This window comes from Phaethon aethereus, assembly GCF_964289735.1.
Source record: "Phaethon aethereus genome assembly, chromosome: W".
Classification (NCBI taxonomy): domain Eukaryota; kingdom Metazoa; phylum Chordata; class Aves; order Phaethontiformes; family Phaethontidae; genus Phaethon; species Phaethon aethereus.
In genome coordinates, this window is record NC_138581.1 from 27,750,840 (window position 1) to 27,777,369 (window position 26,530).

The window sequence follows — 26,530 nt, forward strand, 5'->3', positions numbered from 1 at the left end:
TACTGTTCCCGGTGGCAGAGGGTCGGACCGGACAGGACTCCAGCACACACAGACCTCTTGTTCGGGGACTCCTCCTGATCCCCTCTGGCACCGGGACAGTGAGCAACTCAAAGGTGCAATGCCTACTAGAGATATTTCTGGGACAAAGAGGGTGGAGAGCTTGAAGTTTTGGGTCAAGGTGCCGCTCTTTTGACTAAAAGTCTCGGGTAAAATTAACATATTATTGACTAGGGGGGGCGGAGGAACTGTTCTCCACCTAAGTCACACGGCAATGCTTGGCAGGAGGCCTTAATCAACCAGCAAGGTCAGAGCAGTGTGCAGTGGTAGATTATTAAAGGTCCAGACCGATAGGGTATGGTAATTGGATAATATAATTTGGTAAACAAAACAACAGGTGCGGTGTCCTCTACTGCAACTTCTCCTTGTACTCTCCTGGGGTGTATATTGAAAAACTGGAAAAAGTTTGGAGGAGATCCTTTGACTAAAGAAAAAAAATGAAAAGATATTGTAATCAGTGGTGGCCACAGTATTTTTTTGGATGATGGGAAAAAATGGCCTGAAGGGGGGGTCTTTGAAATATAATACTGTATTGCAATTGATGCCATTTTTGTAAACATGAAGGGAAATGGTATGAAGTGCCATATGTGGATGCTTTTATGACTCTAAGGAATGATTATGGTACTAGAAGGAAATGTAAGTTGTTAAATATCCATGAAGGAGAGAACGAAATTTATGTACTGAATACTGAACAGGAGGATGAGAAGGATGAGAAAAGTTGTTGCATTGGATGTGGGACTGGGAAGAAGGGATTAGAGCCTCCTCCAGAGGAGAATGTGTATTTACTAGCTCCCGAAAGAGAAGAGAATTTGAAAGGGCTGTGGGAGGGGCTGCTCTTGCCGACATAAGGGAAGGGAGTGAAACTTTTAGTCCCATTGCTCATCGAACAAGGTATCAAGGTCCTGATATCCAGCTGCCCCTTTGACAGGCCATGGGGACAAATGAAAAAGCAGGGTGCTGAAACAAAGGAACCTATCTAAAATATATGAAATTGGACAAGGGCCTGATGAAACCCCATCTGCATTCTACGAGCAGATACGAGAGGCGCCATATAAATGGACAGATTTTGATCCAGATGATGAAAGTAATAGGAAAGTGTTTAATGAATGGTTTATGGTACCGGCATCGCCAGGCATAATTAAAAAAAAAAATTAAATAAGACTGAAGAAGTAGAAGGGAAACCCATTATGGAATTAATAGAAATAGCTTACAAAGTCTGTAATAATAGGGAAGATAAGAAAGAAACCCAGAGTCGAGCCAAAGCACAAACATCTATGGTGGCAGTGGCACTCACTGGTGCTTTAGCACATAATGGTGTGGGTAGTGGGGTTAGGGGTAGGGGGTGGGGGTCAAGGAAGAGTCCCTGGGAGACCGATTCCAAGATCACCTTTAGGACCTAATCAGTGTGCTATTCGTAAACAAGAGGGACATCGGAAAAATGAATGCCCTAACGTGAAGGGGAACTCAAACTTGATGGAAGATGGTAATCTTATGATGTTGGAGGAAGATATAGACTGAGGGGGACCTGGGGACATTATCAAAGTTTCCCCAGCTGATGCCCTGGTTCCAGTTAAGCTGGGCAATGAAACTATTGTTTTCTTAATTGATAGTGGAACAACTCATTCTGTCTTGACTAGCTGTAAGGGACCTTTAAGTAAACTGACAATCCCCATTGTTGGGGCAACAGGAATGCAGATGACCAGGCCTTTCTTAAAACCAATGGAATGTGAGATTGGCGGTACTAAATCAACCCATGAGTTTCTTTATATGCTGGAGTGCCCATTGCCACTGCTAGGATGAGACTTACTTTGTAAACTTCGCGCACAACTAGCCTTCTCTGAGAATGCAATTAAGATGCCTATTCCACCAGAGATGGCATGGAAAGCACAGATATGCCTGCTGACAAATCATAGAAACTTTCGGTTGGAAGGGACCTTTAAAGATCATCTAGTCCAACCCCCCTGCAATGAGCAGGGACATCTTACACTAGATCAGGCTGCTCAGAGCCCCATCCAACCTGACCTTGAATGCATCCAGGGATGGGGCATCTACCACCTCTCTAGGCAACCTGTGCCAGTGCTTCACCACCCACACTGTGAAACATTTCTTCCTTGTGTCTAGTCTAAATCTACGCTCTTTTAGTTTAAAACCATTAGCCCTTGTCCTATTGCAACAGGCCCTGCTAAAAAGTCTGTCCCCATCTTTCTTAGAAGCCCCCTTTAAGTACTGGAAGGCTGCAATAAGGTCTCCCTGGAGCCTTCTCGTCTCCAGGCTGACCAACCCCAGCTCTCTCAGCCTGTCCTCATAGGAGAGGTGTTCCATCCCTCTGATCATTTCTGTGGCCCTCCTCTGGACCCTCTCCAACAGGTCCATGTCTTTCCTGTGCTGAGGGTTCCAGAGCTGGATGCAGGACTCCAGGTGGGGTCTCACCAGAGCGGAGGGGCAGAATCCTCTCCTTTAACCTGCTGGCCATGCTGCTTTGGATGCAGCCCAGGATAGGGTTGGCCTTCTGGGCTGCGAGTGCACATTGACAGCTCATGTATAGCTTTTCGTCCACCAGTAGCCCCAAGTCCTTCTGGGCAGGGCTGCTCTCAATCCCTTCATCCCCCAGCCTGTATTGATATTGGGGGTTGCCCCAGACTTCAGATATTTCATTAAAATTTTTTTTTTATATTTAGATGCTAGGCTTTCTTATTCCTACTAATTTAGGCTACTTTGTATTTGGTTGGTTTTGTTGTGTCTAAATCTTGTTTTGTATTTTCCTAGCCACGGATATAATTATCTGAATTTGCTTGGATTATTTCTCCCTTCCTGCGTAGCAATCTGAGATCTTTCCCGTATTGTCCCTGATCGTGTTGGAACTAAATTAGGTGTAATTGTGTGTATGGGAGTACACACTAAATCCCGCTAAAGACAATAATTGCTCCCCTTGAAAATCTACATGAGCAGGATTGGAATAAGCAAGAGGACAGTGACGATATACCCAGCAAAGTTATGGATGCAGTAATCCCTCTGGTTTGGCCACAAAGAAACCAGGAAGAGCAAGAAACTGAGCAGAGTCGGATGCTGTTTGCCTTTGAATGGGAAAACCCAATGACGGGAAGGAAATTGCAATTATGCTGGATGGTGCTACCAGGAGGATTCAAGAATACGCTATTTGGTAACATATTAGTAAAAGAACTGGAACAATGGCAAGGTAATCAACAGAACATTACATTGTTTAGATGATATCCTAACTGGGGCGGACCGGAAAGACAATTGTCTGAAGGCTACTATTGAACTTTCTGGATTTAGCTGGATATCAGATGTCTAAGAAAAAGCACAGACAGCACAAGAGCCAGTCCAGTATTTGGGATACAGACTCTAAATATGCCTTTGGAGTGGTACACGCTCATGGAGCCATTTGGAAGGAAAGAGGACTGCTGAGTTCCCAAGGAACACCCGGTAAATATGGATATAGAATTTTAGATCTCTTGCAGGCGGTATTGGAGCCGTAAGAAGCAGCTATAATACATTGTAAGGCCCACCAGAAAGGCCAAGGGAGTGTAATTCAAGGCAATCACAAGGTGCATTGGGCAGCAAAGAAGGCAGCTTTATGAAAGGAGATTCAAGGAGCACTAATACCTGCAAAGACTATGGATTTGGAACTGCCCCAGTATTCAGAAAAGGACAATATACTAGCTGAAATATTACATTGTAGCAAAAGCAAGGAAGGGAGGTGGGTGATGCCCACCCACCAAGTCCTAGTCACTCCCCAACAGATGAACTTTATTCTCATTAACTTACATGAAGAAACTCATATGAGGGCGGAGGCAATAGTTAACAGTGTTAAGCAATATGCTGTAGGACCAAATATGCAGACATTAGTGGACATAATTACTAGAAAATGTCTCCTTTGTTGTAAAAATGATCCAAAAATTCAGCACAGACCACCACCTGGCAACTTAAAAAGGTGAGTAACTCCCAGAGAACAGTGGCAGGTGGATTTTTCAGAAATGCCTAATTGTAATATATATGTATATCTTCTTGGTTTGGTTGATACTTTTTCAGGCTGGCCAGAAGCTTTCCCATGCCACACCAGCCAGGCAAGAGAGGTGGTTAGGGTACTGTTAAAGGAAATAATTCCCTGGTTTGGAATACCAGAAGGACTATCATCAGACAATGGACCCCATTTCATAGCTGAGATAGTAAAGGGAGTGTCTGAGTTCCTACAGATCAAATGGGAACTACATACTCCCTGGAGACCTCAGTCAAGTGGGAAAGTAGAAAGGAGGAATCAAACCCTCAAACAACAAATTGCTAAGCTGTGCCAAGAAAATTATTTGAAATGGGTAGAGGTATTACCAATAGCATTAATGAGAATCAGAATCACTCACAGAAGTAAAGAAAAAGTAAGTCCTTTTGGAATCCTCTATGGAAAACCATACCCAGGTAATTCTGTTATGGGAAAAGGTGACCAAATGCATATAACAGGAAATAACATTGTACAAGCCTACTGAATATCCCTTTCTAAGGTATTGTCATCCCTACACAGGTATCTGAATGAACAGCCACCACTACCACTAGATACTGCTGTACATGTATTACAACCTGAAGATTCCATCTGCATTCAAACCTGGAAAGATGAACCATTAAAAGAAATGTGGACGTGATGATACCTTGTTCTCTTGACTACCTATACTGCAATAAAGGTTGATAGGATCAACTCCTGGATACATTACACCAGAGTAAAGAGGGCTCCTTCAGAAAGACAGTGGATCTCCAAAACTATAGAAGATCCGAAGCTGAGACTTTCAAAGAAAAAAAAACATAGTTGGCGGGTTGCGCGTGGAGATCAGAACATGCTTATATTTGGAAAGGACTATGAATCTGGTTAAAATGAAAGTTATAGACTGAATATTAGCCCATTTAAGCATATACATGTGTAAAGGGAATCTCGTTCTGCAACTCATTCAAACCTTTGTATTGTGGATTCTCCGAAGTAGAGTAACTGCCTGTCTTTCACTGTCAAAATCAGCAGCTAGCTCCTTGGAATGGGGAATCTTAACTTTAGATCTAAACCAAACATTTGAGGCAATGCTAGGTAATGGAACTGGACTCTTAAGGCTTAAACTAGTAAATGAAACAGAAGGGTAGGTAGGTGGATGTCGTGGTTTAGCCCCAGCTGGCAACTAAGCACCACACAGCCGCTCACTCCCCCATGGAGGGACGGGGGAGAGAATCAGAAAAGTAAAAGTGAGAAAACCTGTGCGTTGAAATAAAGAGAGTTTAATAGGTAAAGCAAAAGCCACGCACGCAAGCAAAGCAAAACAAGGAATTCATTCACCACTTCCCATGGGCAGGCAGGTGTTCAGCCATCTCCAGGGAAGCAGGGCTCCATCATGTGTAATGGTTTCTTGGGAAGACAGATGCCATAACTCCGAACGTCCCTCCACCCCTTCCTTCTTCTTCGTCCCAGCTTTATACCCCGAGCATGACATCATATGGTATGGAATATCCCTTTGGCCAGTTTGGGTCAGCCAATTCATCCACCATTGGTCTCTCTCCGTCTTTCCAGGCCATTACTGCTAATGAGGTGGCATATGATGATGGTGCACTCCGTACAAACTTCCGCCACATAGGTCGCATGCAATTGACTTCATCTGGATCTTTGGATGATTGTCCATTGTCCAAGTCACCATAAATCACATCCAGCATGGCTAGCTCCCTCAGGTACTGGATACCTTTCTCCATGGTGGTCCACTTGCCTGGGTGACATAGAACATCTTCCTTGAAGGGGTACCTTTCCTTCACACCCGACAGGAGTCGTCTCCAGAGGCTGAGGACTCGTGCACCTTTTCCAATTGCTTTGTCAATGCCCCCTTCTCTAGAAAGGGATCCCAGCTGCTTGGCTTCCCTACCCTCTAATTCCAGGCTACTGGCCCCATTATCCCAGCATCGGAGCAGCCAGGTGACAATGTGCTCACCTGGACGACGGCTGAAATCCTTTCGCATATCTCGCAGTTCACTCAGGGATAAAGATCAGGTAGTTACCGTCTCTTTTATGAGTTCTTCCTCTTCCTCCTCTTCAAGCAATGACCCACTCTCTTCCCTCTTCCGTACTTGTGATGGCCCTGCTTCAGAGCACTCTGCCTCCTCACTCTCTTCCTCTGGCTCCTTCTTAGCAGAATCTTCCTCCTCCCTTACTAAACGAGCTGACTTCCGCTTCCAAGATTTCTTCTTTTGTATAGGGGCAACTGATACTGGGATGGGCTGGTTCTCTGGTTCAGCTGCAACAGTCTGAGTAGCTACAGTGCCTGCCACAGGGGTTGGAGTAGTCACAGTGCCTGTCACATTGTCATCAGATCCAGAGACCCACTCCCCCCTTTGAATAGTGTTAAATAGAGCTCGGTAGGCATGGGCCAGGCCCCAGCACATTGCAATGATTTGTGTCTCCTTGGAACTGCCAGGGCAACAGCATACTTACTCCAAATATACTGCTAGTTTATCAGGATTCTGCACTTGTTTGGGAGTGAAGTTCCAAAACACCGGAGGTGCCCACCGCCCTAGGCATTTGCCCATGCTGTTCCACACACCCTGCCATTCATAACTATCCAGCCTTGGGGTAGATCTCTGGGTGATAGTCTTAAATTGCTTGCTAACCTTAGACAAAACCGAAACAGTGCTCCCCAGAAGTACCAATAGAAGTATTTTAACTACCCAAGGGTGTTCAAAATACTGAAAAGTTATTGTGATGAAGGAGGAGACGTTATGATAGAGGGTAGCAAAGGTACCATTCTGCATTTCCTCCATAAAAAGTCTTTTGGAGGCAGAAGTATAATTGCTAATTGCCTCCACAAGATAGTAGCCAAAATACAGTAATGGCTTTAGTACAGAGCTCAGATACCACATTAAGCTCAAGGTCAGTGTTCTAAAAACAAATCTCCCAGGCGAGACATTATTAACCATTGCAGAGAACAGCAGCCTGCAGAAACCAACACCGATCCTTAACATGTACGGCAAAGACGACAGCATGAAGCAAATCAAATAAACTGATATCTTGACCTGCAACCGTTATTATCTCAAGCCTTTTGCCCCACGTTGGGCGCCAAAAAGGACTGTCATGGTTTAGCCCCAGCCGGCAACTAAACACCATGCAGCCGCTCACTCACTCCCCACTCCCATAGAGGGATGGGGGAGAGAACTGGGAAAAAACTCATGGGTTGAGATAAAAACAGTTTCATAGGACAGCGAGAGAGAAGGAAACAACAATGGCAACAACAATAATAATACCGACAAAGGAATGTACAAGAACAAGTGATGCCCAATACAGCAATTGCTCACCACGCGGCGATCGATAGCCCGTCCCTGAGCAGAAATTCCCGCCCCCCCCCCCAGCTAACTCCAGTTTATGTACTGGGCATGACGTTGTATGGTAGGGAATATCTCTTTGGTCAGCTGTCCTGGCTGTGTCCCCTCCCAGCTTCCTGTGCACCCCCAGCCTTCTTGCTAGCAGGCCAGCACGAGAAGCTGGACTGTCCTTGACTACTTAGCAACAGCTCAAAACATCAGCACATTATCAACATTCTCTCATCCCAAATCCAAAACATAGCCTCATGCTAGCTTCTCTGAAGAAAGCCAACTCTATCCTGGCTGAAACCAGGACAGTGGATTACAAACCACCTCTAAAATGGCCTTACCAAACAGATTGGCTTTAGACCTACTATTACCATATGAACACAGGTTATGTGGATATTTGAGTTTAAATCATGAAGACTGATGTGTCCATATCCCAAACATTACTAAACATTTAGATGATCAGTTTGATAAAATAAAACAAGTAGCAAAGTCAAGTTGTGACCTTAGAGCCACAATGGAGATAGGATGGCTAAATAAAATATTGCACGGATTATGGATTCTCCCTTACTGGATGGTTTCAGAGCTTACTACAAGGTTTAATTTATACTGTAATAACAGCTGTGATTATTTGTGTTTTGTCTGGATGTATTAAGAACATAGCGGTAAAAAGGGTTACAGGACAATATGTAATAGTAATTCCTAATGATAAAAGTGAAACTTATCTGAAGAGAAGACATAAATAAGTTTCAAAGGGGGGAATTGATAAGCCAAAGATAAACGTTAACCATTAAGCTGAGTAGCTGTATTGTGTGAATTTAGCAAGACTGTATAAACTTGCATGCCTTACTAATCACCAGTCTCCAGAGGAAGAAACAAAAAGGGAACTTCAGGGGCTGATAAAAGAAATGCCTTGCCACAAGGAAGACAGCAAGAATAGGAGAATGCTACTGGCATGAAGTCAGCGAAATTTCGCAATAACTAGGGTAAAGCCAAAGGTGGCAGGGGGAGATCACAACCACCAACTCAATTGAAGAGCTATGCAAGTTACCCCCTCACACTTTCTAGGAGCATGCGTGCCAATTTAAATACTTGTAACCAATAGCAAGTGATATAGTAATCGCTAATCAATGAATGTAAACTTGGGCAGGTTTTTTTATTGTTTTGCTAATCATGTAACAATATAAACATGCTGTAGTGTTTGTACTGTGTTGGGACCACCCTGCAAGGGCTCGACCTTAAGGAGAAGGAGCTGTGGCATTGATCTGCACAGCTTGGCCTTAAGGAGAAGGAGCTGTGGCATTGAGAAGCTGGTAAACAGCTGGACAACTGCAGGGCTCAGCCTTGTGGAGAAGGAGCTGTGGTAAACAGCTAAGAGGAAGTAAAGGAGCACGTGGACACCTGCAGGCAGCGAATCCTGACTGTGGAGAACTGCGTGGACTGTGTGTGGTAACCAACCAGGACGTATTTTGTGGCACGTGAAAGAGCTGTAACTGCATAAAAAGCGGACACTTGTAGCAATAAAGGTCTTTGGCCTGAAACCCCGCCAGAGTCCGTGCCCTGTTACTCCACAAATGGCACCCGAACAGGGACACAAATCATAGGAAGAGACGACCGGTGGAGTAGCCCACCTGAGGAGAAAATAGCAGCGGACCAGAGCTGCAAGGAAAATAGCAGTGGACCAGAGCTGCAGGAGAAAGTAGCAGCGGACCAGAGCTGCAGTCTGGACGAATAATCACCAAAGAGGTGAGCAGCTGGGGACACTAAGTAATGGGGTCGCAAATATCTTCAGAAGAAAAAGCAATCCTTTGTATTATAGCAAAAATTTTGAAGAAAAGGGGGATTACTTCTGATGAACAAACTTTGCGATTATTGTTAGCATTTTTGAAGAGCCAGGGGCTAGCAGCAGACTCTGCAACAGCTTTTGAGCTAGATACTTGGGACAAAGCAGGGAAATTGGTGTTTGAGGCAGCCTCTAAAGAGGATCATACAGCTGCGAAAGTGTTAACAACCTGGCGATTAGTCAGAGACTCTATAAAGGCGATAAAATCAGAGCGGATGGTGGCAGCAGCAGCTGCTGCTGCTGCCACAGCCCCAGGAGAGAAGGAAGGCCGAGCTGGGAATGATGAGAACAAGCAACCCCCGCCCGCATCCCCCACCCCACCGTTAACGCAACCAATGGAAGTGGCGAGTCCTCCTTGGCCCCCGCCTCCTGACCTGGAACATGAGCACTGGTCGCCCGTGCTGCAACAGGAGGGGGCTGCCTGGGGCGATCCTTCCCCCAAGTCAAGATATGACCCTGCCCAACATTGGCGAGGCATGAGACAAGAGGCCTTGGCAGAGGGGGAGGGGACGGAGCGAAGTGGGTACCCGCCAGCTTGGTACGGCCGGCAGTAAGACCAGAAGATCCTGTCACACGTCCCACGGACGCAGTCAACTCTGACGTACCGCCAGCTGATGCTTTCACTCTTTTGTATGGGGAATGACGGCTCGTCGAATGTTTCATTGGCACTCCCTGGACGTTCAAGAGCAGGAACTTCAATATGCCATATTTGTAAAACGGTGTTGCGGGTTTGTTCTATGTCGTTGTAATTATTGTCACAAATGTATCATTTCTTTTGCAGGGAATCAAAGAGTATATTTCAATAAGATGCTCCCCCCATGGTGTATACGGTGTAACAGAGTTGGGGGGATAGAGAATTTTGGGTAACTTGCAATCTGCCAGAAGTTTTTTGGGCGCTCGAAATAGGGCAACGACAACCTACCTCAAAAATGACTTTTTGCAACAACCAAGCAGACCCAAAAGAATGGAGTTGTCATATGCTAATAGATACAGGAGCGGATGTAACCATTATTTCCAGCAGGGACTGGCCTGCAACCTGGCCAACACATAATCCAGCCATGGGTTGATTGGGGTCGGAGGTATCTCTAATACCATGCAAAGTTCAGTACTCTTGCAATGTAAGAACCCAGATGGGTATACAGTAACAGTAAAACCATATGTAGCTCCCATCCCAATCAATTGGCTAGGGAGAGACGTTTTGGGACAAATGAGTTGTGTTCTAAGTAGCACTCCTGAACATTTTGTGGAGCAGCCATTGAGGAGCGACTAACACACAAATTGACATGGAAAACTGATACACCGGTTTGGGTGGATCAATGGCCGCTATCTCAAGAAAAGGTTGCTAAGCTACAGGAATTAGGAAAAGAGCAATTAGAAAAGAAACATATTAAACCCACTACAAGTCCATGGAATACACTTGTATTTGTAATTCCTAAAAAAAAAAAAAAAAAAAAAAAAAAAAAATTCACAGAATATGATGTTAAGAACCGAAATCAGAACATTGAACGATGTTAAAAAATTAGTGGGAGATTTGAATTGGATTCGTAATATTTGTGAAATAACAAATGTAGAAATGACACCATTGTTGAATCTGTTATCAAGACTTTGGAAGATTTAAAAATGTTCATGTTTCAATTGATTTCTATTCTGCAATAGTTTGGGCCACTGCACAAACAGGAGAAACTACTAGATATGTACAAAAGCATTTGTGAGCTGCAGCACATGGTATACCCCTACAAATTAAAACCAATAATGGTCCTTGTTATGTAGCCCAGTCAACCCAAAGATTTTTTGCTCAATGGGGAGTGACGCATGTTACTGGAATACCGCATTCCCCAACTGCACAAGCTATTGTTGAACGAATGAATCGTTCCCTGAAGTGTTTATTGCAAAAACAAAAAGGGGGAGAGGCTACCACACCACCCCAAGAACGTTTGAATAAAGCCTTATATGTGTTAAATTATTTCCATCTAGCAGAAGGAGAAACATGTAGAAGGAATGACAGGAAGTCTGTTTGAGTTAACACAAAATGTGCAAGTAAAAGTTAAAAATTTGGAAAAGAATATGTGGGAAGGACCTTTTCAACTGCTAACCTGGGGATGAGGTTATGCTTGTGTCATTACAGATTCTGGAACTCGTTGGGTACCCGCAAAATGGGTAAAACCATGGGTGAAACAGTCACCATCGTCATCGTTGGACACATCTTGACACTATAAGGTGTCATCGCAATCTGGATGCCACCTCAGCCAAAAGAAAATGTATGGGTAAATGACACTGAAATTCGCGGTATCATGAGAGGAACATGGAAAGCTTTTAGGGCAAATCGCTCTATAACTACAAATCCTTTGGTAAGATATAATATTGGTTTTCATAGCTTTGTGCAGGCGCTTTTTCCATCACTAGGAGTAGTTTCCATCGCTAGGAGTAGTACAGCTAGAATTGTTTGCCTTGTAACATTCTGCTATTGGATTAAGCATAGTTGATATGTGACTGCTGGATTATGGTAAGATGCCGTGTGAACAAAGCCTACGAACCAATAGACGGGATGGCTGTGGCGCGTGCAGCACGTCTGGCCAGCGGGCGCATGCGCCATAGGCTCCCTGTGTTAAAAGGTGACAACCGAGGTGAGTTCCGACACTTGCTGGCCACGTGTGTCGAAACTCGTTCCTCTGCAAATGTATAAATACCGGGATTTCCCGAAGGGCAGTGGGCCGGTGTACGGCAAGGCCACCGTTGCCTCTGTGGGGATGCCCACGTAAAGCTGGCACCTACCGACTGCTGGGCTGAGTTCGCAGCACAGGACGATACAAGAATGTACAGATGGTCCATCTTCCTCACAGTCCTCGAGTTGGGAATGATCCATCAGGTTTTGTTTATAGATAAACAAAAAGGGGGAGATGTTGGGATCACCCTGCAAGGGCTCGACCTTAAGGAGAAGGAGCTGTGGCATTGAGAAGATGGTAAACAGCTGGACACCTGCAGGGCTCAGCCTTGTGGAGAAGGAGCTGTGGTAAACAGCTAAGAGGAAGTAAAGGAGCGCGTGGACACCTGCAGGCAGCGAATTCTGACTGTGGAGAACTGCGTGGACTGTGTGTGGTAATCAACCAGGACGTATTTTGTGGCACGTGAAAGAGCTGTAACTGCATAAAAAGCGGACACTTGTAGCAATAAAGGTCTTTGGCCTGAAACCCCGCCAGAGTCCGTGCCTGTTACTCCACAGTACTGAGCTAAGCTAGCTTTGTGGGATACCACCTAGCTTCCAGCTTTGCACAAACCTGCAATAAAAGAAATACATTGACCCTGTGTGAATATTGGCCTTGCATACTGGGTAAAGATCCCACTTTTCGGGACAACAAAAGTAAGCCAACCTCAACCCAGGTTCCTCTACTATAATTTCAAACACTACAGCACAGTTCTCATTTAACCTATTCCCTTTCCTTTCTGTCCCAACCATTTAGAGATGCTGCAGGTTGTTTCTAGAATATCTGCAAGTTATCTAGCCTCATACACGCTGCCAAGGCTATATACTTTCCCATCCAGAGCTAGCCAATCAGCAGGCATCCCCCAAGAGCCCAGTTATTCCTTCTCACAGGACTGTTACCAAAATAGTAACTCTGACCCTACAGCTTCAACTGTCCCTCATCTCCCCTCCCTTTCCAATCTTTCCATTCTAGACCTCCGCATAGCATTTTATACTTTAAAAACTGTTGAATGGAAGCCTACTAGTTAGAACACTGGGCACTAAAAAGAAGTGCCAAGCCTTAATTAGCATAGCCTCTAGATTAAGACTGAGACATTTTATACTACAACATACCTAACTGCCTCATCGTTTTGAGTTTTATGGAATGGTGACTACACCACAGGTCAAAAAAGCAGAATTTTTCATATGAACTGCAAGCTTTTCAACCCCCACATGATAGTACAACAAATACGCATTTTCAGAAATACCAGAAGTTAGAACTGGCAATTAGCATTGGGAAATCTCAGCCTGCCTTGGCTCTGCTTCTGACACTTTTTCTGTTGAACTGCACAGTCAATTTTCAATTTTAAAAGACACTGTACTTTTTTAATTATTCAGTATCGTAGGTATTTGGAAACCAATCCCAATTCTAATCTTCTTCTTGTCCAGTCAACAAGCTAGCAATTAGAAGAAAATTGGTGCATTGTCAAACTGCAAGATGTTTTTCAGCTGATCTTCAATACTCAGAAAAACAATCCTAAAATTTTTCAGTTTTTCTCCCACAGATGTGTCACAGAGTGAAGACAATCCAACTCATCACAGCCTTCACACAATATCCCTTTTCTAGACTAAAGAATACCATTAAAAATAAATCTACCTAAACAGATCACCTAGGTTCCTATAACAGTATCGAAGAGATAGATATTTAAATGTGTATAGGTGGCTAAAAACGTAGATATATTGGGTTTGCGTGGCAAGGTTTTGGTAGCGGTGGGGGTTGCAGGGGTGGCTTCTGTGAGAAGTTGCTAGAAGCTTCCCCTGTATCTGCTAGAGCCACTGCCAGTCGGCTCCAAGACGGACCCGCTGCTGGCCAAGGCCAAGCCAATCAGCGACAGTGGTAGTATCTCTGTGATAATGTAGACTGAGTACAACCATGTTTAGGTTAATGCCTAGATAATGGTGACACTGTCCAATTTAGGTCTGATTACTTTGTATGCCTTACTAATCACCAACCTCCAGAGGAGGGATTGATAAGAGGGACTTCAAGGAGACATCTTGTTACAAGGAAGATAAAGATAGAAGAATGCCACTGGTATGAAGTCAGCAAAACCCACAGTAACTGGGGTAAAGGTAACAGCAGCAGGGGGAGATCATGACCACCGACTCAATTGAGGGTCTATGCAAATTGCCCCCCACACACACCAGCCAAGAGCATGCATGCTGATTTACATGGCAAGCAAAGCTAATTTAAATATAGCAAACCAATAGCAAGTGATATGGTAATCACTAACCAGTGAATGTAAATTTGGGCGGGCTTTCCATTGTTTTTGCTAATCATGTAACACGATAAATACGTTGTATTCCTTCATGTGGTGGGCTAGCTTTCTGGAATTACCACCTAGCGCCCATCTTTGCGAAAACATGAAATAAACAAACATCTTGGCTCTGTGTGCAAGATTGGCCTATTGCACACCGGGTACGGGACCCTGCTTGTGGGACAATAACATATTTAAGAATGGGGAAAAAAAAAAACAGGCACACAGCATTTGCAGCTGGAGAGAGGAGTGAGAATATGTGAAAAAAAACTCTGCAGACACCAAAGGTCAGAGGGGGGTTAGGACGTGCTAAAAGCAGGGATCTACCGACCCGTCAGCCTCACCTCTGTGCCTGGGAAGATCATGGAGCAGATCCTCCTAGAAGCTATGTTAAGGCACATGGAGGACAGGGACGTGATTTGAGACAGCCAGCATGGCTTCACCAAGGGCAAGTCCTGCCTGACCAACCAAGTGGCCTTCTATGATGGAGTGACCACATCAGTGGACAAGGGAAGAGCTGCAGATGTCGCCTCTCTGGACTTCTGTAAGGCCTTTGATATGCTTCCCCACAACATCCTTCTCTCAAAACCGGAGAGATATGGATTTGATGAGTGGACTGTTGGGTGGATGAGGAATTGGTTGGATGGTCGCATCCAGAGGGTAGTGGTCAACGGCTCAATGTCCAGATGGAGATTGGTGATGAGTGGTGTCCCTCAGGGGTCTGTATGGGGACCAGTACTCTTTAATATCTTCATCAATGACACAGACAGTGGGATCGAGTGCACCCTCAGCAAGTTTGCAGAAGACACCAAGCTGAGTAGCATGGTTGACATGCCTGAGGGACAGGATGCCATCCAGAGGGACCTGGACAAGCTTGAGGAATGGGCCCGTGTGAACCTCATGAGGTTCAACAAGGCCAAGTGCAGGGTCCTGCACCTGGGTCAGGGTAACCCCTAGTATCAATACAGGATGGGGAATGAAGGGATTGAGAGCAGCCCTGCCGAGAAGGACTTGGGGGTGCTGGTGGACAAATAGCTGGACGTGAGCTGTCAATGTGCACTCGCAGCCCAGAAGGCCAACCGTATCCTAGGCTGCATCCAAAGACGCATGACCAGCAGGTCGAGGGACATGATTCTGCCCCTCTGGTGAGACCCCACCTGGAGTGCTGCGTCCAGCTCTGGAGCACTCAGCACAGGGAAGACATGGACCTGTTGGAGAGGGTCCAGAGGAGGGCCACAAAAATGAACAGAGGGATGGAACGCCTCTCCTATGAGGACAGGCTGAGAGAGTTGGGGTTGTTCAGCCTGGAGAAAAGAAGGCTCCGGGGAGACCTTATTGCAGCTTTCCAGTACTTAAAGGGGGCTTCTAAGAAAGATGGGGACAGGCTTTTTAGCAGGGCCTGTTGCAATAGGACAAGGGCTAATGGTTTTAAACTAAAAGAGCGTAGATTTAGACTAGACACAAGGAAGAAATGTTTCACAGTGTGGGTGGTAAAACACTGGCACAGGTTGCCCAGAGAGGTGGTAGATGCCCCATCCTTGGAAACATTCAAGGTCAGGCTGGACAGGGCTCTGAGCAACCTGATCTAGTTGAAGATGTCCCTGCTCATTGCAGGGGGGTTGGACTAGATGACTTTTAAAGGTCCCTTCCAACCCAAACTATTCTGTGATTCTATGATTCTATGTAATCTTGCCTTGCAACAATTAAAATAGTGATCCTTTTAGGTTGTCAGCTTTAGGTGTTACCAGTAGTACGTTTTGAGTTTGATAATGAAGAGCTCAGGCAGAAGAAACTAGTTGCTTTGTCAAGACATATATGCAATTTCTTATGTTTTGTCTACAGATTCTTGAAGTGTGTACATGCACTACTTAGCTTCTAGTCTCAGCATTTGTTCCCACCTAGGAGTCCTGTTCACAGATTTCTAGACTACGGGCATCCTTCTGTAACTACGCATCACACTTTAACAATACTCATTTGTGACAGCAATAAATCCCATTCCTCCACTTCAAATACACATGTTCACATGGCAACAGTCACCCCCAGGAAGGATTTCACAGTGATTAAATGTGTCAAGGGAAAAGGATTCTCCAAGTATGGGAGCTGCCTGCAAACACAAGAGTATGAATCAAGTAAGGTACAGGGGAGCTGAGCAGCAAAATGTCAAGTGTAAAGCCACAAGAGGTGTCACCCTCCCATCTAAGAAGTCATGCTCCCATCTCTCAACTGTGGACTGTATGAATTCTGATTGTCGTGGATTAGCCCCAGCCGGCAGCTAAGCACCACAGAGCCGCTCACTCACTCCCCCTCCCCCAGTGGGATGGGGGAGAGAATTAGAAAAAAAATCTCATGGGTTGAGATAAACGCAGTTTAATAGGACAGAAAGAGAGAAAGAAACAACAGTGATAATACCAACAAAGGAATGTACAAGAACAAGTGATGCCCAATACAGCAATTCCTCACCACCCAGCGATCGACAGCCCGTCCCCGAGCAGCGATTTCTGCCCCCTGGCCAACTCCAGTTTATGTACTGGGCATGACATCGTATGATAGGGAATATCCCTTTGGCCAGTCTGGGTCAGCTGTCCTGGCTGTGTCCCCTCCCAGCTTCCCGTGCACCCCCAGCCTTCTTGCTAGCAGGCCAGCACAAGAAGCTGGACTGTCCTTGACTGCTTAGCAACAACCCAAAACATCAGCACATTATCAACAGTTTCTCGTCCCAAATCCAAAACACAGTCTCACACTAGCTTCTGTGAAGAAAACCAGCTCTAACCTGGCTGAAACCAGGACACTGATAAATATCAGAATTAACAACCTTATTTACTTGTGTGTTCCTGCAACTCCTTTGCTGGCATGCCCACCCCTTTGCTTTTTAGGCCAATAATCTCAAGGTGTGATTTGACAGAGCAGCTAAGCCAAGCAACAGCTGCAGAAAGGGAAGTCCTGCTGCTCCTCCTACTTTAACCACTCCTCTCAGGGCTGACCCTACAGTGAGACAGAGCAGGGAATTAACCCTCTAAAACTCACCCCACAAAGTAATTTTCCATCAGTATGTCCCTGAACTGACTCACTGCAGGGTCAGATACCCTCAAAGCCAGAAAGGCAGAGATGAAAGAAGGGGGAGCAAGGACATCTTTTTTGGAAGCTGCAAGACTGGTGTAGCTATAGCACCAAAGCAAAACCCTGCATCAGGGACACAGAGATATATGCATGAGTATCAGCAGTTGTGCCCACTTTCATTTCAGCCACTCCTGAACAGCTCCTAGAGCTTTAATATATCAGTGAAGTTTCTTATGCAGTTTACATTCTAGTATACAGTTTTATGTTATCAACCTTACTGCTGGAGAAGTGTTTGAATAATTCCTATCTCCCATGCACACCTTTAAGACTTATTCCTATGTCTCTACCTCTTCCTATTTTTTATGCTAATACTGAGGCTAAAAAGGAGGGTACCGTTCCCTCCCCTGACACCTCCAGTTCTACAGAATAAGACGTTAAAGACTTCCTCCAGAAGAAACACAAGGGAAGTAGGATGAGAGAGTCCCTCCATCCCTGCTGACTTTACCCTTATCTCCAATCTGAAAAGTTACCACATTTTATAAACTGAGATACAGATAAGCCTAATTCCAATTAAAACCACCTCCTCCTCACAAATTATAGCTAAGAGAAGAGAAGGATAATTTTCCTTGCTTATCTTGCACAAAATATAGAACAGCTCCTGTTGGCTGTTTTGAATTATGCCCTTAAGGTTTGGCTTCAACACAGAGGAAGCCAGACTGCCACAGATTTAGACGGCTGTGACCTTAGAGCTACATATCTAAATTTTAGGTATCTGAGAAATCCTTTGTGATCAACTTTGTCTCCAGCCAGTAGACGGCAGTAGCATCAAAACACCAATTACTTTCAGATTCCACTTGGTTTTGAGAAGAGGCGTGAGTTATCAAGGATAAGTAAGTAAGGAATAAGTGAACCAGTGAAATTTATAACAGTGGGTGGACTAGCTACAGCAAGATCTAGTTGCATCATGCATATCATTTAGCCTTTGCTCTAGAGCATCAGCCCAGTCAACTACCATAAAAGTGTGAATAAAATCATCCTAACACACAGGCACACCTAACTTCTATAATACCAAGTGTGTTCATACATTAGCCAAGGGACTGTTCTCAGATGCCTATAAAAAGTTTTACTGGTGTAGGTGCACTCAAATAGCAATTGTTGCTATTTGTCACAACAGCAGCAACAATTTCTGATCACAAAATTCTAGCAATTCTAGACTGAATGGCATATTCAGTTAGATGAGACACCAGAGACTTGTGACATGATTTTTATTTCTTGTGAAGTGGCACAAGACACCGTGCTGCTGGCTGATGCAGTCTGGTAACTAGCAAAAGCCAAACACTGCTTAAGTAGTTAAAAGGGTTACACTCTGCTCCCAAAGGTTGTTTGACATTTAGCTTGGTTATAGAGCTGGTCTTTTTAGAAAGAACTCTTGCTAAACTGAAGGAGTAGAGCATCCACCAGTGCTGCTGCTAGGAAGCCAATACCACAGCTGCCTGCAACCAATGCTAACATATAGCTCAAAAGACTTTTTAAGCAGTAATCAGCACATCTGCAGATCACACCACAAGGGCATCTCTTCCTTCTTCCCAGCTACTGAAGTGATTTACAAGCTAGCTAAAGACACCACTCTAATGGTGTGCCATGAGACTATCTTTACAGCAAAGTGCAGCCTGTACTACTCCTGAGTGCAGCGTGTAATGATATTCCTGAACACCAAAACTTCTAAAAGAAGCTCCATTTTCAATCCTAATGCATCTTCAAACATGGCTGCTCTAGAATCCTGTGGGAATCTGGCCGTGACAAACAACAATGCGTCACTTCTTTCAAAGCAGCACACAAATTTAGAATGAAGGATGGAACATTACATTCTTCACAGATCATGGAGATTTGTTACAAATTCCACACAAAATCTGTGAAGTCAATTAAACACAAAGTCACCTATTTCACTGACTGCTCACTGCACTATCACATGAGCATTAACATTAGTGCATGACAAGAAGATGGAATGAGTAGAGGTAGGAAAAGAAAGACAAGGACAGGACTGGACTACAGCAGTCCTACTCCTTCAAGGGAAGTATGCTTACTATACAAGTTCAAGCTTGGGTCTCCACTGATACTACTACTATTACTAACAAGAGACAATATATGATGTGCAACCCAATATCTCTCTAAATGCAGTTCTGAGAAGTCTCCTGTAGGACCTCCATGTTGGGATCACCCTGCATAGCTCGACCTTAAGGAGAAGGAGCTGTGGCACTGAGAAGCTGGTAAACAGCTGGATATCTGCATGGCTCGGCCTTGAGGAGAAGGAGCTGTGATAAACAATTAAGAGGAAGCAAAGGAAAACAGGAACACCTGCAAGCAGCGAATCCTGACTGTGTGAGAGGCGTATGGACAGCGCGTGATATTTTGTATATAGCCAATTGCAATAATGTGTGTAACAAGCTGTAACTAATCATGAGTGTGTGCGCAGTGACTAAGCGAAAATTATGATATATATTGGAGTCAGACAAGACAATAAAGGGCTTCGGAATATAACTCTCATAGAGTTGTGAAGTCCATCCTTCTCCCGCAACTGGTGACCCCGACGTGATACGATCTCTGGGATCTCATCGTTGAACACCGGTCGAGCGCAGAGGACGCCACAGGAGAAGCCCGGTTGGAAGAATTGCAGTCAGCGGGACTGACGCAAGGAAAAAGAAAAAGGAATACGTTGCAACGGAGAAGCACCCAGCGAGGTGAGGTGAGCAACCGGGGCGGCATGGGGCAGAACGCATCGCATGAAGAAGGGGCGATAGTCAGACTCCTGCTGCATACGCTCTCTAAGAGAGGACTGAAATATGATGAATATACACTTAGAAGGCTCCTAATTTGGAGCCGAAAAAAAGGGTACCCCCCCGATCCGTCTGTGGCGTTTAAGGCAGAGACGTGGGAGGAGATAGGAAAAATGTTATGGGAACATATTGAGAAAACCGCCGCAGAGTTAGTGACGGCGTGGAAGTTGATATTAACCACATTAAAAGCCTTAAAGGCAGAGAGAAAAGCTGCAGCTGATATGGAGGAGGCTGTTAAACCGCCTTCAACCAATCCCTTTTTAACCGAGTCAGAGGGTCCAGGACCTTCAGCGACTCCGAATGCACCTCCTGAGGTGCCAGATGCACCGGGTGAACTGGCCGCATTAGATAAGTCAGAGAAACAGATCTACGATGATGATGTATGTGAGGGCAAGATGGGACAAAGTTGCCCAGAACAATGTACTCAATGTTCCCCTGTGTGCTCGTGTGAAAAGTTGATGGGGCGGGCTTCACCACCCCCGAAACCACCCAGACTTAACCGATTGAAAGCCGTAGTTTTGAAGCCCTCAGCCGAGCCCCTGCCACCTTTACGGCCCCCGTTGCCCGATAGCAGCGACGAAGGAGAAGAGCCTGTTGTAGAGACTATAGGGAAGCAAGAGCCTAGAATGAAAGGCGACCCTAGAGAGCGGTGGAAAGACATTTTTTTAGGAGCAATGAAAGACGAGGAAACGGAGTTACCGATGGCATTCCCCGTTAGTGTACGGCCTCACGGGCCCAATCGCTGGGACCCATTTCATTGGGACTTGATTAAGAAAGTGCGGAAGGCAGTGCAAAATTATGGCTTGCAATCACCTTTCACGCAAGCTCTATTAGATAACATGTTCAGGGGAATGGTTCTTACACCATGGGATTGTCGGCAGATGATAGATATGTTGTTGACACCAACCCAAAGGTTATTGTGGGCAGACAGATGGTATAAACTCTGTATGCAAGAAGCCCTGAGAAACCTGGAGCGTCAAGACAGCGATCCGCTTCAGAACATTACTATGGAACAAATGACAGGCCAGGGACCGTCTGTGGATGTTAGATTGCAAGCTCGGCTGCCCTTAGAAGCCTTGCAATTAGTTGGGCGACTAGCGTTGAATGCGTTGCGAACAGTCCCTGAGGATGGAAAGAGGCAACCATCTTATACTCAAATTAGACAAGGGAGAGATGAACCATATATGTCTTTTGTTGATCATCTGAGAGACGCTTTGAATAAGGTGTATACCAATGAAGACGCAAAACTAGCAGTGTTGTTGAATTTAGCGGTAGAAAATGCCAATGTAGATTGTAAAAGAATTTTGTTAGCTTTGCCAAAAGAAGCAACGTTAGTACAAATGGTAGAAGCCTGCAACAGAGTAGGCTCTGCCACACATCAGGCAGAAACACTCGCAAGTGCCTTTGCAGCAGCAATTAAGCCATTTAAAAATGGAAAAGGGGAGAAAAAATGTTTTAATTGTGGAAAAACAGGCGATTTTAGAGCTCAGCACAAGGCCACAAGGAAAGGACCTAGGCAGATTGAGACAGGTCATAAATCCTTCCAACAAGGACCCTTTCAGCAAGGAATAGGCCCAGCAGGAGCACCATGTAGTCGATGTCAAAAATTTGGTCATCAAGCCTCAGAATGTTGTTCAAAGTATCATCAGGATGGTATGAAATTGGGAAACGGGAGACCGAGCGCGAAGGCACCCCACACGACGACACAAATGGGGAAGCACCACCAGGCTGCTTGGCAAGCCTCAGCGCCCAAACCAGAGGGAGCGCCGGAATGGACGTGGAAACAACAGAAGTTACCTTACGGGACACATCGGTTTATGATGTCCCGACTAACACGAATGGACCATTAGGATATGGATTGAGTGCTTTGTTATTAGGATGATCTTCAGCAACAAAGCAGGGACTTTTTGTTCTCCCTGGAGTCATTGACGCTGATTATACAGGAACCATCAAAGTAACGTTGTAGACTCCATCTCCTCTTGTTGGGGTTCCTGCAGGCACACGTATTGCACAATTGGTACCTTTTACTGCTTCTGTACCTCAGGCGGTGCAATCAGTGAGGGGGAAAGGAGGGTTTGGATCAACAGGAAGACCACAAATCTTTCTAGCATTAGATATCAGCAGAAGAAAACCAACTTGGAAAATGAAGTTTAGGCATCCTGACCCCACCGTGCGACCGCGACAATGGACCATCGATATGTTAATGGATACAGGAGCTGATGTGACCATAAACAGTCAGCGAGAGTGGCTGCCAGGCTGGCTGGCTCAGTCTCCAGCTCACGGACTTGTAGGGGTCAGTGGGTTTTCTGCAACACAACAGAGCGTAACAACTCTAACCTGTGAAAATCCAGACGGGCTAGTGTGTTCAGTACGACCCTATGTAGCCGTGTTACCATTAAGTCTGCTTGGGCGGGATGTACTGAGTCAAATGAATGTATCACTCTCTAGCGATCTGCAGGGTTTTCGGTAGCGGCCATTGAAACATGACCTGTGCTCAAACTGGAATGGAAAACCAATGATCCAGTGTGGGTAAATCAGTGGCCGCTGACCGCAGAAAAGGTCGCCCACCTGGAAGATTTGGCAAAAGAACAGCTAGAAAAAGGCCATATTGTGCCAACCACTAGTCCTTGGAACACACCTGTTTTTGTGATTCCAAAGAAAAGTGGAAAATGGAGACTATTACATGACTTGCGAGAAGTCAATAAGGTTATAGTGGACATGGGAGCCTTGCAACCAGGGCTACCATCTCCCTGTATGATACCGAAGTATTGGAAGCTTTTGATCATAGATCTCCAAGATAGCTTTTTTACAATCCCTCTGCATGAAGACGACACCAAACATTTTGCATTCTCAGTCCCAAGTACAAACAAGGCGCAACCCATGCAAAGATATCATTGGACAGTATTGCCACAAGGCATGAAAAATTCGCCCATGATGTGTCAAATTTATGTAAATTGGGCTTTAGAGCCAATCAGAAAAAGGTGGCCTCAATATCTCATCTATCATTATATGGATGACATATTGTTGGCTGGTGATCAATTAAATCCAGAAGAAATGATCGGGGAGCTCGTTGAGCTTTTGAGGCAAAGTGGGCTGCAAGTGGCGCCGGAAAAGATACAAGCTGAAGCGCCTTGGAGGTACTTGGGGTGGATGATCACCGAAACGTCGGTAACCCCCCAGAAGGTTGAATTCAGAATTCAGATTAAAACATTAAATGATGTACAAAAATTGGTAGGAGACGTTAATTGGATTCGACCTATTTGTGGGATCACAAACCAAGATATGGAGCCCTTGGTTCAGCTCTTGCGAGGGGATAGCAGGTTAAACTCTCCTCTACAATTGACCAAGGAAGCCCGGGAAGCAGTAGCAAACGTTTCTGAAAAGGTGACTCAAGCATTTAGTTCTAGGGTAGACCTCTCGATAGGGATCACTTTGGCAGTAATCAATCAATCACGAGCGACATCCCTATGCGCTTATAATACAGTGGATAACAAAGCTAGAATCAAAAGCGGACCCATTGAGAATTTTAGAGTGGGTCTTTTTGCCTCAGCAGCACAGAAAAACCATCACCACGAAAGCAGAGTGTTTTGCAAAATTGATTACGAAAGGGCGCAACAGAATTATTGATATATCAGCAAAGGATCCAAAAATGATTTTAATACCATTACAACAAGAATATTTGACTTGGGCTTTGCAGCACTCTGTTCCCTTCCAAACTGCATTAGCAGGATTTGAAGGTGACATTCAGATTCATTATCCATCACACAAAATTGTTTACCTTTTTTAAAAAAAAACATGAAGTAGAAGAAAAATCAAAGTGTAGTCAATATCCAGTTCAAGGTGCTACAGTATTTACGGATGGTGGTGGGAAAACAGGCAAGGCAGCAATAGTATGGCAAGAGCACGGAGAATGGAAAGAAGGGGTACTTGTCGTGCCAGGATCAGTTCAAAAGGTAGAACTACAGGCAGTAATTGAAGCCTTTAAATTATGGTCTGAAGAACCTGTGAATATAATTACTGATTCTTTCCAAAGATTGGAAGGTTCAATCCTCAGACAGGTACAGCAGGAACAGCTATATCAGTTTAGCAAGATTTGTTTTTTATTGCAGAAAAGTTGACATCCTTGTTACGTTATGCATATACGCAGCCATACCAACCTTCCAGGGGAATTGGTGGAAGGAAATGCAAGAGCTGATCGGCTGACTGCCGCAGTATGGGCTGGACCTGCTCCGGACCGTTTAGGTCAAGCACAAGCCTCTCATGCCTTTTTCCATCAATCTGCCAAAGTTTTAGCAAGACAATCTAATCTAAGTGCAGGTGACGCTAGAGCTATTATACAGACTTGTGCTGATTGTCAACAAATAGGCCCAGGAATCGCGATTACAGTAAGTCCCCGAGGATTGCATTCACTACAACTATGGCAGATGGATGTGACACATGTTGCTGACTTTGGAAGATTTAAATATGTTCATGTTTCAATTGATTGCTATTCTGCAGTAGTTTGGGCCACTGCACAAACAGGAGAAACTAGTAGGCATGTACAAAAGCATTTGCGAGCTGCATTCGCAGCCCATGGTATACCCCTACAAATTAAAACCGATCATGGTCCTTGTTATGTAGCCCAGTCAACCCAAAGATTTTTTGCTCAATGGGGAGTGACGCATGTTACTGGAATACCGCATTCCCCAACTGGACAAGCTATTGTTGAACGAATGAATCATTCCCTGAAGCGTTTATTGCAAAAACAAAAAGGGGGAGAGGCTACCACACCACCCCAAGAACATTTGAATAAAGCCTTATATGTGTTAAATTATTTCCATCTAGAAGAAGGAGAAACAGTGCCTCCCATAATAAAACATGTAAAAGGAATGACAGGAAGTCTGTTTGAGTTAACACAAAATGTGGAAGTAAAAGTTAAAAATTTGGAAAAGAATATGTGGGAAGGACCTTTTCAACTGCTAACCTGGGGACGAGGTTATGCTTGTGTCATTACAGATTCTGGAACTCGTTGGGTACCCGCAAAATGGGTAAAACCATGGGTGAAACAGTCACCATCATCGTCGTCAGACACATCTTGACACTATAAGGTGTCATCGCAATCTGGATGCCACCTCAGCCAAAAGAAAATGTATGGGTAAATGACACTGAAATTCGCGGTATGAGAGGAACATGGAAAGCTTTTAGGGCAAAGCGCTCTATAACTACAAATCCTTTGGTAAGATATAATATTGGTTTTCATAGCTTTGTGCAGGCGCTTTTTCCATCGCTAGGAGTAGTTTCCATCACTAGGAGTAATACAGCTAGAATTGTTTGCCTTGTAACATTCTGCTATTGGATTAAGCATAGTTGATATGTGACTGCTGGATTATGGTAATATGCCGTGTGAACAAAGCCTACGAACCAATAGACGGGATGGCTGTGGCGCGTGCAGCACGTCTGGCCAGCGGGCGCATACGCCATAGGCTCCCTGTGTTAAAAGGTGACAACCGAGGTGAGTTCCGACACTCACTGGCCATGTGTGTTGAAACTCGTTCCTCTGCAAACGTATAAATAGCGGGATTTCCCGAAGGGCAGTGGGCCGGTGTACGGCAAGGCCACCATTGCCTTCGTGGGGATGCCCGCATAAAGCTGGCACCTACCGACTGCTGGGCTGAGTTCACAGCACAGGACAATACAAGAATATACAGATCGTCCATCTTCCTCACAGTCCTCGAGTTGGGAATGATCCATCAGGTTTTGTTTATAGATAAACAAAAAGGGGGAGATGTTGGGATCACCCTGCATGGCTCGACCTTAAGGAGAAGGAGCTGTGGCATTGAGAAGCTGGTAAACAGCTGGATATCTGCACGGCTCGGCCTTGAGGAGAAGGAGCTGTGGTAAACAACTAAGAAGAAGCAAAGGAGTGCAGGAACACCTGCAAGCAGCGAATCCTGACTGTGTGAGAGGCGCGTGGACAGCACGTGATATTTTGTATATAGCCAATTGCAATAACGTGTGTAACAAACTGTAACCAATCATGAGTGTGTGCACAGTGACTAAACAAAGATTATGATATATATTGGAGTCAGACGAGACAATAAATGGCTTCGGAATATAACTCTCAGAGTTGTGAAGTCCATCCTCCTCTCGCACCTCCATATTTATGTCTGTCATCCTCACTGCTCAAGCCTCATATCCACCTCTCCTGTCACACTGTAATTGATAAACCACAGCTGTCCTAATTGCACAGCTGGTTCTTGTATTCTTGCTGACAAAGAAACCCTGCCACAGACTGAGGAGACCTTTTGTTAAGTGTTCAAATGCCACACTGATAAGAATGGTATTATACTTAGATAGAAATATGATCAGGCAGTTAAGTCCTTACTAGGCTTAATCCTGTACCTGGAACAAAGTTTCAATCTGAACACCA

At 44.9% G+C, this 26,530-nt stretch overlaps 1 protein-coding gene across 1 annotated transcript in view; it reads right to left on the minus strand.

Annotated features, from left to right (window-relative positions):
* Nucleotides 1-26,530, minus strand: part of LOC309415049 (ankycorbin-like) — a gene marked incomplete at both ends in the record, with an annotated part of 149,040 nt that overhangs the window by 122,220 nt on the left and 290 nt on the right. The window lies entirely within an intron of this gene.